Here is a 13,958-nt window from a genome sequence, read left to right as displayed (position 1 = left end):
TGCATAAAAAGGCTGATGACCCTTGGCAGCCCTACAGATCAGCCAGGAAATGAGAGCTGCCCAGCAGTAAAATTCTATGCTAGTAGGAGAGAGCCAGATGAGGTTTATAATCCGGAAGACTGTTATTACAGTTCCTGGTGAGAATACTCAGGAATAAGCACCCTGGCACAGGCATCATGTTGAAGAGAAGGAGAGTGAATGCTCAACTCTAAAGTATTAGCCACAGTTCCATACTTAGCATTTCTGTCCTCCTTTATGGTCTACACCTTTTCTATGGCACTCCTCTGTAACACGGGTTGGGCAGGTAACATTACTCTAACAAATGAAGCAAACAAGGAAAATGGGCTCAAGGATACTAAGTGACTTGCCCAGCTGGACAGTGATAAAACCACACTCAGATCATCAGACTCCTAATCCAGGGCTTTAGCCACTCTTCCCAGGTGGACTAGTGTGCGAGGAAGGAGCCGCAGATAGTGGAAGAAACCAAAGCTCAAGTTGAGCTACTGGAAGCTAAGAGGCTTTAGAAGGCAGAGACGAGGCAAAGAACATAGGAGAAACACAGGAAGGAAGCTCTTGGCAAATGTGGGAATTGGTGGGAAGATTCATCCAAGTATCAAATTTTTGTTGGTGCATGGGAAATTAAGTTCTAAAAGTGTGAATAGATGAATAATTAGGATGTGATCCTGTGTGGTGTGTAATAAGGCATCATTGTGGTTTTACCACAGTAACCAGAGTAACAATGAAAGCAGGGCTTTCGTGAGATTAGTATGGCAGTGTGACAAGGATGTGACTGGAAGAGAGAGTCTAGACATGGGTAACCCAATTAGGTATTCTGGTTGTGGTAATTCAGTTGTGAAGTGATAAATCTTGGACAAAGGTGGTAGCAGTGGAAATGGCCAAGAATGAATCCATACCACTTTAAGACAGACATTCCACAATTTAGTAACAAATTAGCTATGGAAACAAAAGTACAGAATTCAAAGCTGTTCCAAGCTCTGGAGGGTCTAGAACAATGAAGTCCTCACTGGAACAGAAGCCTTTAGAGATATTGGATTTGATGTGACAGTCTCAGAGGGACAGTTTGTAACTTGAAGAGTACATCACAGCTGAGTGGCCAGAGGTCAATCTCCTTTATGAAATGATTTCTGAGGCACATGGATGAAAAAGGAAGTTATATTAGCTAGCACATTTGCTATAATCATAAAAACCAAAATATGGCTTTTTTTCACTTTATTAGTACTTATAAAATAAAAACAATTTGTGAAAATATTTCCCTATTCAAGATAGAGAAACTACAATCTTTGCAAAATATACACACCCATAATTGTTACAATACATATCCTTGTATACACCTTGGACATTAGAAAAGTATTTAAGAATCACACCCTATAAAAGTTGGGAGAAGAAACGGTTTCCCCAACCTTGGTCATATATGTGACATTCAAGTACTTAAAACTACATTGTTGAAATAAAATGCCTCTAGTTTCCAGGATCAAAGGGATGTAACTTTCCAGGCCCCATAGGTTCTTTTATTTGTGCAAAGTCAAGAACCAGGAGAGGGTTCCCTGAGCGTTAATTTACCTTAGGTAGGTCAAGCAGTGGTTTACTTTCCATGCTTTATCATGGAACTAAGGGGGTCGGGGGAATAAGGCCATGGAAACCCATCTCAGGCAGGTCCCCTTCCTAGCATTCCTATCTATGTAGTGTGGCTTCTACAAGAGGATTTTTAACCATTGAGCTCTAAAATGCTGATTCTGTATTATCTAAGACTAGAGGCCCAGTGCATGATTGAATCATGCACGTGTAGGGTCCCCTACACGCATTCGCTTTTCACAGTGGAGCTGGGTGCCTGTCCGCTGGTGCACCAGGCCTTTCAGAAGCCTCCGGCTCGGCGGGGGCTTCTGAAAGCCCCGGTTCCGGAGCAGACAGGCACCCAGCTCCCACGCTTTTGATGGTCCGCGCCGCTGAGAGGGGCTACCCTGCTGTTGAGAGGCACAGGGAGCGGGACTCCCGCCCCCTGCGCCTCTCAACGGCCGCTGAGGGGGGCTGCTGCGGACACCTGGCTACCCTGCCATTGAGAGGCACAGCTGGGTGTCCGCGGCAGGCCCCCTCAGCAGCTGTTGAGTCCCGCCCCCTGTGCCTATCAACAGCAGGGTAGCCCCCTCTCAGTGGCAGCGGATCCATGCCTCTCAATGGCCGGATAGGCCACCCCGAGTCCCGCCCCCCAACCTCCTGTCGCCCAATCGTGGTCATAACGGAGTGATGGTAATTTACATGTTACTCTATTATTAGGTAGGACTAGAGGCCCGGTGCACGAAATTCGTGCACGGAGGGTGGTTGTCCCTCAGCCCAGCCTGTACCCTCTCGAATCTGGGACCCCTCTCACAATCCAGGACTGCTGGCTCCCAACTGCTTGCCTGCCTGACTTCCTGATTGCCCCTAACTGCTTCTGCCTGCCAGCCTGATCACCCCCTAACCACTCTGCTGCCAGCCTGTTTGCCCCCAACTTCCCTCCTCTGCCGGCCTGCTTACCCCTAACTGCCCTCTTCTGCAGGGTTGATCACCTCCAACTGCCCTCCCTTGCAGGCCGGTTGCCTCCCAACTGCCCTCTCCTGCTGGCCATCTTGTAGTGGCCATCTTGTGTCCACATGGGGGCAGGATCTTTGCCCACATGGGGGCAGCTATATTGTGTGTTGCAGTGATGATCAATCTGCATATTACTCTTTTATTAGATAGGATAAAGGCCTGGTACAGGGGTGGGGGCCAGCTGGTTTGCCCTGAAGGGTGTCCCTGATCAGGGTGGGGTTCCCTTGGGGCGTGGGGCGGCCTGAGTGAGGGGCCTGTGGTGGTTTGCAGGCGGGCCACGCCCCCTGGCAACGCAAGCAGAGGCCCTGGTATCTGGAATTTATTTTCCTTCTACAATTGAAACTTTGTAGCCTGGAGCAGAGCCAAGCCTGGGGCTCCCTCCGAGGCCCGCAGCCATTTGTGTTGGGGTTATAACTGAAACTTTGTTGCCTTAAGCGGGTGGGCCCAGCCAGGGTGTGCAGAAAGCTTTGCTTCCCCTGTTGCCGGCGGCAACCCTGGCCCGCTCTCTCAAGCTCCATTCTGCCGCCATTTGTTTGAATTTGTTTACCTTCTATAATTGAAACTTTGTACCTTGAGTGGAGGCTTAGGCCTGCAACGGTTGGCAGAAAGCTTGGCTTCCTCTGTTACCTAGGAAACCTTGCTCTCTGTGGCTGTAGCCATCTTGGTTTGGGTTAATTTGCATACTCGCTCTGATTGGATGGTGGGTGTGGCTTGTGGGTGTGTTGGAGGTATGGTCAATTTGCATATTTGTCTATTATTAGATGGGATACTTGCAAAATGATGCTTTTGCAAGTCTAAACTCCTATATTGTTAATTAGGATAAAGTTATGATAGTGTGACTCCCCTAAATAGACTTCATTTAGGGTTTGTCAGGTGCGGAGCATTTCAAACGATCAGTAAACCAAAATATTCCCTCTTGGAACTATTGGAGAAGATCCGTTCTTACTAAGGCATAAACCTCAGAAGCCAAGTTCCTTCTTACTTTGGAAGAACTGTGACCAAAGGATGGGAAAGAACCTGTAATCTTTCAAATCTGCAGGCTTAAAATAATAGATGCTACATCTGACAAAGAGCTGGAGCCCAGCCGAAGCCGGTTTGGCTCAGTGGATAGAGCGTCGGCCTGCAGACTGAAAGGTCCCAGGTTCGATTCCGGTCAAGGGCATGTACATTGGTTGCGGGCATATCCCCGGTGGGGGGTGTGCAGGAGGCAGCTGGTCGATGTTTCTCTCTCATCGATGTTTCTAGCTCTCTATTCCCTCTCCCTTCCTCTCTGTAAAAAATCAATAAAATATATTAAAAAAAAAAAGAGCTGGAGCCCATTATAGCTTCAGCAATAAAGGGTTCATTGTTACAAAAAAGTGATTTGCATGCATTTCCCACTTTCTGATTAAATTCCCAAGCTTTCTTAATATTCAATTATCTGTTTAACAACTTAGTGTGGTTTTAAAAAAACACCGAAAAATCAGAAGACAATTAAAATTATAGAATGACAGTTACAGTTGCTAATGCCACTGAAAGAGAAACTATTAGTCAAATTTGGTGATTTAAAACTTTTCAAAAAGTTTATATATAAAGAAGTCTGGCATTAAAATGAAAAGGCACAAATATGGGTTAAAAGAATAATAATCATTTACAAAAGCCTTGAAAATAAGGCTAATTTATTTGTATTTTAACACCATTAAGTAGGCACCTATTACAAAGTTCAGCTTTGGCCTCCTAAATGGAATTATGTTTCAAATTAATTTTCAACATACTAACCATAGCAGCATTATTACCGGTAAGTTTCTTAGCCTCTACACTGCTAAAAGAGCATCTAAAATTTCCTCCCAACATAAATCCCATCATTACCAAAATATACACTTAACTTTGAGGTTCGATCCCCACTGATGGTGCATAAGGGAGGCAACCAATCAATGTTTCTCTCTCCCCCATTCCTGTCTCTCTCTAAAAATTTTTTTAAAAAATCAATAAACGTATCCTTCATGATGATAAAAAAAAGACATACCATATTCAAAAATGATACTTAAACTATGAAATTTATTAAATATAATCAATTAATACCGATTTTCCAGGTATGTGCATATGTGGTGTTTGTACTCGGTGACGGTGGACTTGTACAAAAATACACATTCCCGCAATGATGCTTCATGTGGAACCCTGGCACCATTTACGAATGGCCGCTCCAGCACTACTGGCTACTACGCAGAGCGCGCCACCCACCGTCCACCACGTTGGTATATCATGAAGGAAAATAACCTGAAAGATAAAAGCAAAAACCACATCCATAGTCTTCATTAGTGCCACTAGCCCAGCTTTTTCTATCTGAAGGGCTTTGGTGAGAAACACCTGACCCCCCAAATCAAACAGCCCGATTAGTAGGAGAAAGAGCCTGTCTATCCCACAGTTCGGCAGCCTCCACATTCCAAATACAAAGAGGATGATGATGGACTCCAGGAGGCCAGCCACTACGTAATACCAGATGGGCAAAAAGTAGTCCACAGATTTCCCCATTTTTCTGAGGATAACGAGAGTCAAGGCAGCAAACACGGCATATCCGAGTGATGCGAACGTGCCTTTCACGTGATCTGAGTAGCTTCTAGTCATCTTTGCAGCGTTGGAACCAAACAGAAAGGGCGGCCTCACGATGAGGATCACTCCGGTGAAGGCAAATGCGGTGAAGAGAACATCCCAAAGGCTGTATTTTTCCTTGAGAAATATGCAAGCAAATAGAGACGTAAACACTGGACAGCTAAACGAGACCACCATGGCATCGGCGAGGGACGTTGTATGGAAAGCGTAGTATAAAAGGATCATGGCGGTAGAACCGAGAACTCCTCTGAGAATGAGGAAGATTCGTAGATCTTTTGGGCCTATGAACCCAGTTCTGGAAATTCAAATGAAGGAATGCATATTAAACGAAACTTGCTATTTGTTTTTAAACTATAATTTTTAATAAAGTATTATTTTAGAAGTCTTAACTATCAAAAAATAGGGGAATAGCAAATTAAATATGATAATGTCCACAACGACTATATCCCTTTAAAAAAATGTTTTCTAAGTATACCTAACGACATTAAAGTGTTCACAGTATAAGCAAAAATAATACAAGAGAACTACATAAACAGTATCATTTAGTAAATAGATATATATTGTTTCTTCTTATGTTAGATATAATTTGCTACATGTATATATAGAGTGTCCCCCAAAATGTATACATACTTTGAATAATTATAAAGGCAGTGTTTATTAAAATACATTTCATTTTGAAAATGTAACAAAAATCAGCTGTTAACGTATTAATACAGTTTTGGGGGCCACCCTGTATATGCTTGCAAAAAAAGACAAAGGAAAATATACTGAAATGCTCATTGTGGTTAGACCTCATTCTAGTATAGTAATTTTCCTTCTTTACATTTATTTTCCCCAAATTTTCTGTGAAATATGTAAATATATGAAAGCGTGTTACTTTGATAAGAAGTACAATTTCAAGATTTAGCTGCCCCATATAAGAAAACTTGGTCATGGACAGTGTGCATTCTTATGAGTTTTTCTATAAAAGCGGAAGCAATGCTACATGTTCTGTAAGTCTTTGAATGTGAGACAACTTTTCACTGTTCTCTTTAGGAAGAGTTAAAACACACTGAAAAAGAACCTGCAGTATTCAGTAAGTATAACTGCCATCAAAGTTTTTTCAATTAAATATTTACTAAAGAGAGTTCTGTGTTAGTTCCTGGCTAGGTGCATCTTGCTGATCTATGTTGGAACTGGACATCTTTAGGGCAGCATGTAGGCCAGACATGGGGACCCTGGGTCTCTGGAGTCAGAAATAAAAGTGCGGTCACCTTTGGTCCATACTTTGAGAAGCTAGGAATCTTCCTCAATAGTGAAATTTAAAATGGGTCAAACTAAATTATCACCAAGGATTTAAGAAAATTCTTCCAGTGCCTTCCCCTGACAATACTTTTATTCCAAAATGGGGAAGATGAACAATATTGACCTTAGCAAATTTTAACCTTTTTCACCAAACCCTCATATATAGACTGAAACAATTCTAAGAGAATGTGCACAGTATTATAGATATAAGGAGAGTTCCGTGGCAAGCGACTGAAGCTTTTAATTTGGGGTTTAAACATCTTTGCCAAAGAGAGAAAGAGCCAGGAAGCCACCAGGAACCAGACTGGTCTCTTTTTCCCAGAGTTCAAAGTACACAGTGGTGTATAGAGGTTATAACAGTGTGGGAGAGGCATACTTTTAACCTGGGGAGGGTGTGTGTGTGTGTGGGGGGGGGGGGGCAGAATTCACATGAATGAGGAAGATGGGATGGGTGAGATCAATGCTACATTTTTTACAAAGCACTCTGATCTATAATAATTCCATTTGATTCTTGTAACCACAGGCAGGTAGAGGATAAATATTCCCTTCAGTTTACAGATGAGGACACTGAATATGGAAAGCAGTTACAAAGCCCCTCAAGATTACCTTTCCCCTTTCCCACAGCACCTTAGACCTAAATATTACTACGGTAGCCTTCTCTCTGCCCTTGTAGCAGAGCAATCTATTCTACCTAAAGAAACCTCCGACACTGGGAGACAATACCACGTCCTCTTGTTTACTTTTTCTTCCAAATACTAGTTATACCAAAACAAAGAAGGGAAGGTGGTACAAGATGAGATGAAGTATACCAGGAAAATTTTGTTCTCAAAATGAGGGTGGAGAATAACTGAATCTCTTTATCTCCCTCTGTTGGGCATGTTGTGTGTGCTTATTTATGAGCATCTGATTTAGGTGGGATCCTTGTGACTTTTCAGTAATCAGAGCCAAAGGGTGTAGGGACTGGCAAATCTATGACAGGGGCCAGAACCGGTTTGGCTCAGTGGATAGAGCGTCGGCCTGCGGACTCAAGGGTCCCAGGTTTGATTCTGGTCAGGGGCATGTGCCTTGGTTGCGGGCGCATCCCCAGTAGGGGGTGTGCAGGAGGCAGCTGATCGATGTTTCTCTCTCATCGATGTTTCTAACTCTCTATCCCTCTCTCTTCCTCTCTGTAAAAAATCAATAAAACATATTTTTAAAAATAAATCTATGACAGGGATTAAAGCAGATAGTATAGAGTAAATTTGAGCAGGTCAAAAGATTTACAACCATTTATTAATATCATCTACTTTGCAGTTAGGAAATACTTACTTTCGGTATATTAAGCAAGGGATAACGACTAACATTTGGAACACACATCGGAATGCACTAATTTCTACAGCATGGAGGTCTTGTACTTTTTTAACAAATAAAGAGCCCACTGAGAAAAGGAAGGCAGACAATAATGTGTAAAACAAGCCAAGTCCAGGACAGGGTGCTTTCTTCTTGGCTTCTGAAAAAGATTAAATTCTGGTTAGTCCTTACTTCCAAGTGTATGCTTTATCATTTTCAGTTAGAAACTGAGAAAAATGGGACAGTGTTAATGGCTAACAAGCTGCAAATATTACCTCCTAAGCATGTCTATTTTTTGGATTGGAAACACTTTTCCCACCAAAAATGAAGAACCACAGAAGAAGGAAACAATTTAAACTTGTGTTTTCTTAAATGTAATTTCACCCTATAAAATGGATTTCCTTTAACTCGCTGAAGAGACATCCCTCACCTACAAGTCAAAAAGAAGTAAAAACAGTAGAGAAGTCTTTTAAGAAATGCTTGTCAAGATGGCTAGAGAAAAATGCTTCCAAATGATGTTTTGTATCATCTCACTGGTGAACTGTGCTTTATGAACTGTGTTTTCCAGTGATCTTTCCTGGAAAACAGTTCATAACTGCTCTATGGCTACTTGTTGATGAGCTGACTTCCCCCACAAGCCTGCGAGCTCCTCCAGGGCTGGGGCCTCAGCTGTCTTGTTCATGCCTGGCACATGGAAGACCCTCAATAAATATTTGCTGAATGAAAGGATGTGAGAGAATCTCCTGGAAAGATGCAGAGTGTAAAAGCACTGACAACAGCATGATTTAGGAAGGCTCTGTGTTTTGTTAATTTGAACCATTAGTCAAATATTTGAACCTCTCATGGTTTACAACATATCTTTCATTTAGAGCATAAACTTTCAAGGACAAGGGGGGGGGAGGGGGCTATATACCCTTCTGACCCCAAAGTGCTTTTTCTTTTCTTTTTTAATCCTCACCCAAGAATACTGATGAGAGAGTGAAAGTAAGAGAAAGAGAATGAGAGAGAGAAACATCAATGTGAAAGAGAAACATCATTCGTTCAGTTGCCTCCTGTACGCACCCTGAATGGGGATTGAACCAGCGATATAGGTATGTGCCCTGACTGGAAATCAAACCCACAACCTTTTGGTGTATGGGAGGATGCTCCAACCAACTGAGCCTCCCAGCTAGGGCCCAAAGTGCTTTTTAAAAACATTTTAAAATTAGAATTGTCATCTAATACTAACTTCCTGGTTAACCTGAGCCAGGACACTTGTGCTTTCTCTAGGCCCGTGGTCGGCAAACTGCAGCTCTTTGGCCCCTTGAGTGTGGCTCTTCCACAAAATACCACGGCCTGGGCGAGTCTATTTTGAAGAAGTGGCATTAGAAGAAGTTTAAGTTTAAAATGCTTGGCTCTCAAAAGAAATTTCAATCGTTGTACTGTTGATATTTGGCTCTGTTGACTAATGAGTTTGCCAACCACTGCTCTAGGCCATCAAGTGTTCAATCTATTTATGATAGTCTGAGCCCTAAACTTCTATTTAGCCACTTCCTCTGTCTTAGTTGCCTAAAACAGGAGTAGAACCCGCTTTCAGTCTCACCTCCTGGCATTCAAGAGAGCAAAATGGAGAAGAGTGAGCAGAGAACTCCCTAAAAGGCCACACACTGAACTCACAAAAAGGAGAGAATAAAAAGTAAACTTTACTGGCTCTCATTTGCTAAGAGCACGGCAGAGCTAAAGGATGTGTGGGCCCACGCAACTTGTAGTAAAACGAGGATCACCATTCCATCTAGGAATGTACAACATATTCTTCCACTATAGAACGGTATTATATAATGATACATATGTGGGTGTGTAGGTGTGTTTGTATTAAAATGTCCTTCCATTTTAAAGGCAAAAACCAGGTAATGTATTTTAAGATCCTAGTGTTAGATAGATATCTTTGCCCACAAGTGACACATTTGCAAAGTGTGATGATGCAGTCTTCCTGGTGGCATTCTACAGCCTGTCCTTGGCAGTAACAGATGCCATTCTGGTCAGAGACTTCACCTCTTCCTGTTCTAGGTGCACAGCTGAAGAGAATGAGCTGTCATGTTACAGATTTTACGTTGCTAAGTGCCAGTCTCCACATTTTGTTCTGTAATCATGTGCTCAGATACTGCAGAACAAACTACACATACCTACTCAGCCCATGAGAAGGAAGCTTTAGAAGACTGCTAACTTAAGCACGACCACTCAGTACATGTTTTGGCTGTAGTCAGCCTTAGAATTTAGCTTCTGAAATTTCAGAATTCAAGTCCAAATAAAATAGTTTTTCTTCAAAGAAACCCAACCCATACATAGAACCTACGCTCTCAGACAGAACAGAACGAGATCAAGGACAGAAAACAACTTCCTGGTCTATATTTAAAGGATCTTCTCCAACCTAAACTTCTCAATTTTTCTCCAGGAATATTTTAACATGCTATTTTAACTTTTTGAAGACGTAATTTCACACCCCTGGCTCTGATTATCTTTTCCTTAAGACACATTCACTCACATATTTTCTTGCATATGAACTCTTATGGCCCATGCTTCCCCATGAGGACAGGACAGTTGGTTCAAGGACAGCTGAACTTGATTATTTGTTAATGGGGGTGAGAACTGGCTCTACACAGGCAACCCTCAGTGTCTTACTGAATAAAAATTTCAATACTCTGTCAATGGAGATGAGCAAGAGTAGCATAATCCAGAGGCATTTGCTTATGTAATAAGCTTCCAAGTTCATATCCCACTATAAGCTTATCTATTAATTTGGTGACTCTAAATAACTCAAATTAATTGGCCATAGTGCAACTTCCTGTGTTAGAAGAAAACAGAAAAGTTGCTCAATTTTCTAATCTCTGCTTTAAACTGGTGATTCGAAATCCTGGTTGGGAATTAGAACCAACTAGTAGTAACTTTTTAATTTTTTAAAAAGTCTTTATTGTTGAAAGTATTATATATGTCCCCTTTTTTCCATTTTGACCCCTTCTAGCCTGCCCCTGACCCCCACCCCCGCCCCAGGCCTTCGCCATACTATCAACTGAGTCCATGGATTATGCATATATGCACGTAAGTTATTTGGTTGGTTTCTTCCCACCCACCCCATCCTAAAATTTTAATTCCCAAGCCCTGCCCTAGACCTATTGAAACAGGATCTCTGTAAACTGTACAAAGCTCTACTGGCTAGAGAATCACAGTTAAAGAACTCATTCCTTCCAGCGGAATGCAAGGCACAGACTCAAGACAACTTCTTGCTTCAGTCTAAGATCCACACAGCCCCTCAAGAAGATAGATAGATGTCTTAGGGTAGTTGTATGTTGTTTGTGAGGGTTATCCAAGAATGTAAGAAAAATTGGTAAGTTTCAACCTGAACTTGAAAATGAGTTTTGTTGAGGTAACCAGTTGATTCAAGAGGCTAAAATGATACTGTCACAAAGTTCAATGACAACAGTACTGTGGTTTAAAGTGTTTCTGTGGCAATCCTGTTTCTGGAATATCATCTGGTCCCCTTTTAATAACTATTGCTAAGCCTTATTTTTACCAACTTTCTTTGAAGTTATAAGACTCCACAAGATTCTAAGCGCAATCACTTATATTGGTTTGTCATTTTGCCATGTGCCGCCTGAGTGAACAGTATTCCTCTTCCATTCCCAAACAGGGGAAACTTTTAAGAGTTTGCAAAGCCCGACTCTGCATTCCATCAGAATGACATTTAGCCATAGGGTGATAAGGTGAGAAACTGACCTCTTCAAGGTCTGCACATCTGGCCAACCCCGCTTGGGGTAACTCCTGCTCTAGAGAGAGGCTCTACCATGCATAAAGGAATAGAAGTCTGTTCATTTCTGTTAGCGTTTAGGACAAAAATGGAGCAAGAGTCATTTTCCTGGAGTTTATCTCTCTAAATTGGAGAAAGGGCATACAGAGAGGAGGGAAGCTGGGGTGCAGCAAGACACATAGAAATCCCGAGTTACACTTAGGGGAGGTGACCCAGAAGACGAGGTGGTGCCGACTGTGTAACTGTGTCTGGAAAGGGCATGTGCTTATTTCCCTCTTCTTCCAAGCAGCTGCTCCAAGTGGGTGGTGGAGTTCAAGGAGAAATGTGCTTGAGGCTAATAGAAAGGGCCCTAGGCTAGGTTTCTAGCAAGCTGGTGCTGCAGGGACCTAAGCCAGATCTTCATAAAAACAAAAGAGCCCAAGCCCTCCCTTCCTGGGCCTCACTTTCCCCTTTTGTCAAAGTAAAGCATTGCACCAGATCAAGGGTTTTTTCCACGGGGTCCCTGAACCCCTTAACCTCATCAGTAAGAGTATCGCTCTGCCTTCTTGTGCATCAGTTGCTACCAAATCCTCCTAACCCCAACTCTGCCTTCCCAAGATTCTGGGACAAACATTTTTTAGACTCGAAAGTTTTTCAACTTCCTCTTCAGGGTACACCGTTTACCACCGAGATCAGTTTTCATGGTTAGCTTCCTCCCAGCCACGGCCGCTGTGGGATGGCCTTTCTCGCTGACCACCCAACCTCCGACCTCGAGCGCCCAACTGCCATCTGACTCCACCGACTTGCCCGCAGCACTTTAATTATAGGAACAGTTTAACAGTTTTAGAATCCCCAAAGAGTTCCAAACACAATCAGAAACTTTCTCGGGCTTCGCGCCCGCGGATACACGGGACTTCTGCTTTGCTGCCCCCAGGTGACAGCTCCCAGGTTTTCTGGGGCTCTAGGCAGGGCAGAGTAGGGGGTCATGGCCCGCAATGCGCCCCGCGCCAGCGCCCGCCCGGCCCCCCAAGGGCGAGACCGGCGCCACGGTCCGCACCCCGCACTCACCGGGCTGCGCGCGCGAACCGCACGGCGAGGAGCGGCACAGCCAGCACCAGCTGGGGCCCGGGGTTTCCCTGCCTCTGCCGGCTCTTCCTTCGCTGCCAGCGACTCTGAACTGGCGGACGGGGGCTCCCGCAGCTCGGCGACCCCGGTGCTGCCGAGGGGCCGCATGCGTGGCCAGCGCTCTCCCCGCAGCCTTCGAAGCCTCAGGCGCGGAGCTCGGCTGCCTGGCTCTTCTGCTGGCGGGGTGGGGGCGCGCCTGCGCGCGCGGCCCTCCTGTGCCGGGGGTAGGGCTGTCCTTCGCCGCCCTCCCACCTCCAGCTCCTTACCCTCCTGTGCTGCTGGAGGTTGGCCAGCTCTCTGATGGGGCTTCGTTGGCCACAGCTGACCCGAAGGCGTCCACCCCTAGGCCGCGGTCAGGCTAGACTGGCCAGAGGTTTGGAGTCATCTTTCCCAAGACACAGTGGGCCCCTTCCCTTGGGCAGGCCTTCAGGAGGTTAGGAGCGTATCTGTTTGTTTATTGGTGTGGCGCCATAGTCCCTTCTGGAAGCTTTGTCAAACCCTGTTTTCCCCATGACTCATTGCCACTTACCCAAGGAGGGTAGAATGTTACTGGTTCTAGGTCTTGAAAAAGGGGTTAAGGGATTAGCACATAACCATAAGGAAAATATATCAATAGAGCTGGGGTAGAACCCATTTATATGTCCTTTGTAACAGTAGGCACTCGTTATTGGTCCTTCTGTTGTAGGCAGTTAGATGTGAGCAGAGGGAGGAGGCTGGGCCAGGTACAGAAGAAGGTCACCAGGGTGGAAAGCCCTAGGTGCCTAGCAAGGGACAGTCAATTGTAGGGTGGGGCCTCGTCCCGGGGTAACTTAGTCCTTCCGTAGCAAATCACTGGCCATGTGGTTTGCACTCCCTGACCTTTCCTCCGTGGCAATAACCTGTAGGCCTCCATTGTATTTCATCTCCCGCGTGCCTGTAATAGTCATTTTGCATACCCATTCTTATTCCTTTTGCCTACCTCCCTGTATAATCTTTGTCCTACCTCATATAAGCAGCTGGCTTATGGAGGGTGGGGGATTGCAGAGCAGATTTTTGTGGATGACCTGCTGCTCTCCCATACTGCTGGCATCCTATATAATAATCCTATCTAATAAAAGAGTAATATGCAAATTGACCATCACTCCAACACACAAGATGGCCGCCCCCATATGGTCAAAGATGGCTGTCCCCATGTGGACACAAGATGGCCACCACAAGATGGCCAGCAGGGGAGGGCATTTGTGGGCGATCAAGTCAGCAGGGGAGGGTAGTTGGGAGGGACCAGGCCTGCAAGGAAGGGCAGTTG

At 44.4% G+C, this 13,958-nt stretch overlaps 1 protein-coding gene and 1 pseudogene across 2 annotated transcripts in view; one reads left to right on the top strand and one right to left on the bottom strand.

Annotated features, from left to right (window-relative positions):
• LOC307112730 (protein FRA10AC1) overlaps positions 1–13,958 on the top strand; it is a 509,765-nt gene that overhangs the window by 332,155 nt on the left and 163,652 nt on the right. The gene's annotated exons all lie outside the window — the stretch shown is intronic.
• On the bottom strand, positions 4,043–12,890 carry LOC307112732 (solute carrier family 35 member G1-like; annotated as a pseudogene). Its single transcript, XR_013815282.1, has 3 exons — positions 12,617–12,890; positions 7,768–7,948; positions 4,043–5,470 (listed from the first exon to the last, which is right to left on the bottom strand). The product of XR_013815282.1 is annotated as a solute carrier family 35 member G1-like (transcript).

This window comes from Cnephaeus nilssonii (assembly GCF_951640355.1).
Source record: "Cnephaeus nilssonii genome assembly, chromosome: 16".
NCBI classification, from domain to species: domain Eukaryota; kingdom Metazoa; phylum Chordata; class Mammalia; order Chiroptera; family Vespertilionidae; genus Cnephaeus; species Cnephaeus nilssonii.
This window is presented reverse-complemented; position numbering and strand designations above follow the sequence as displayed.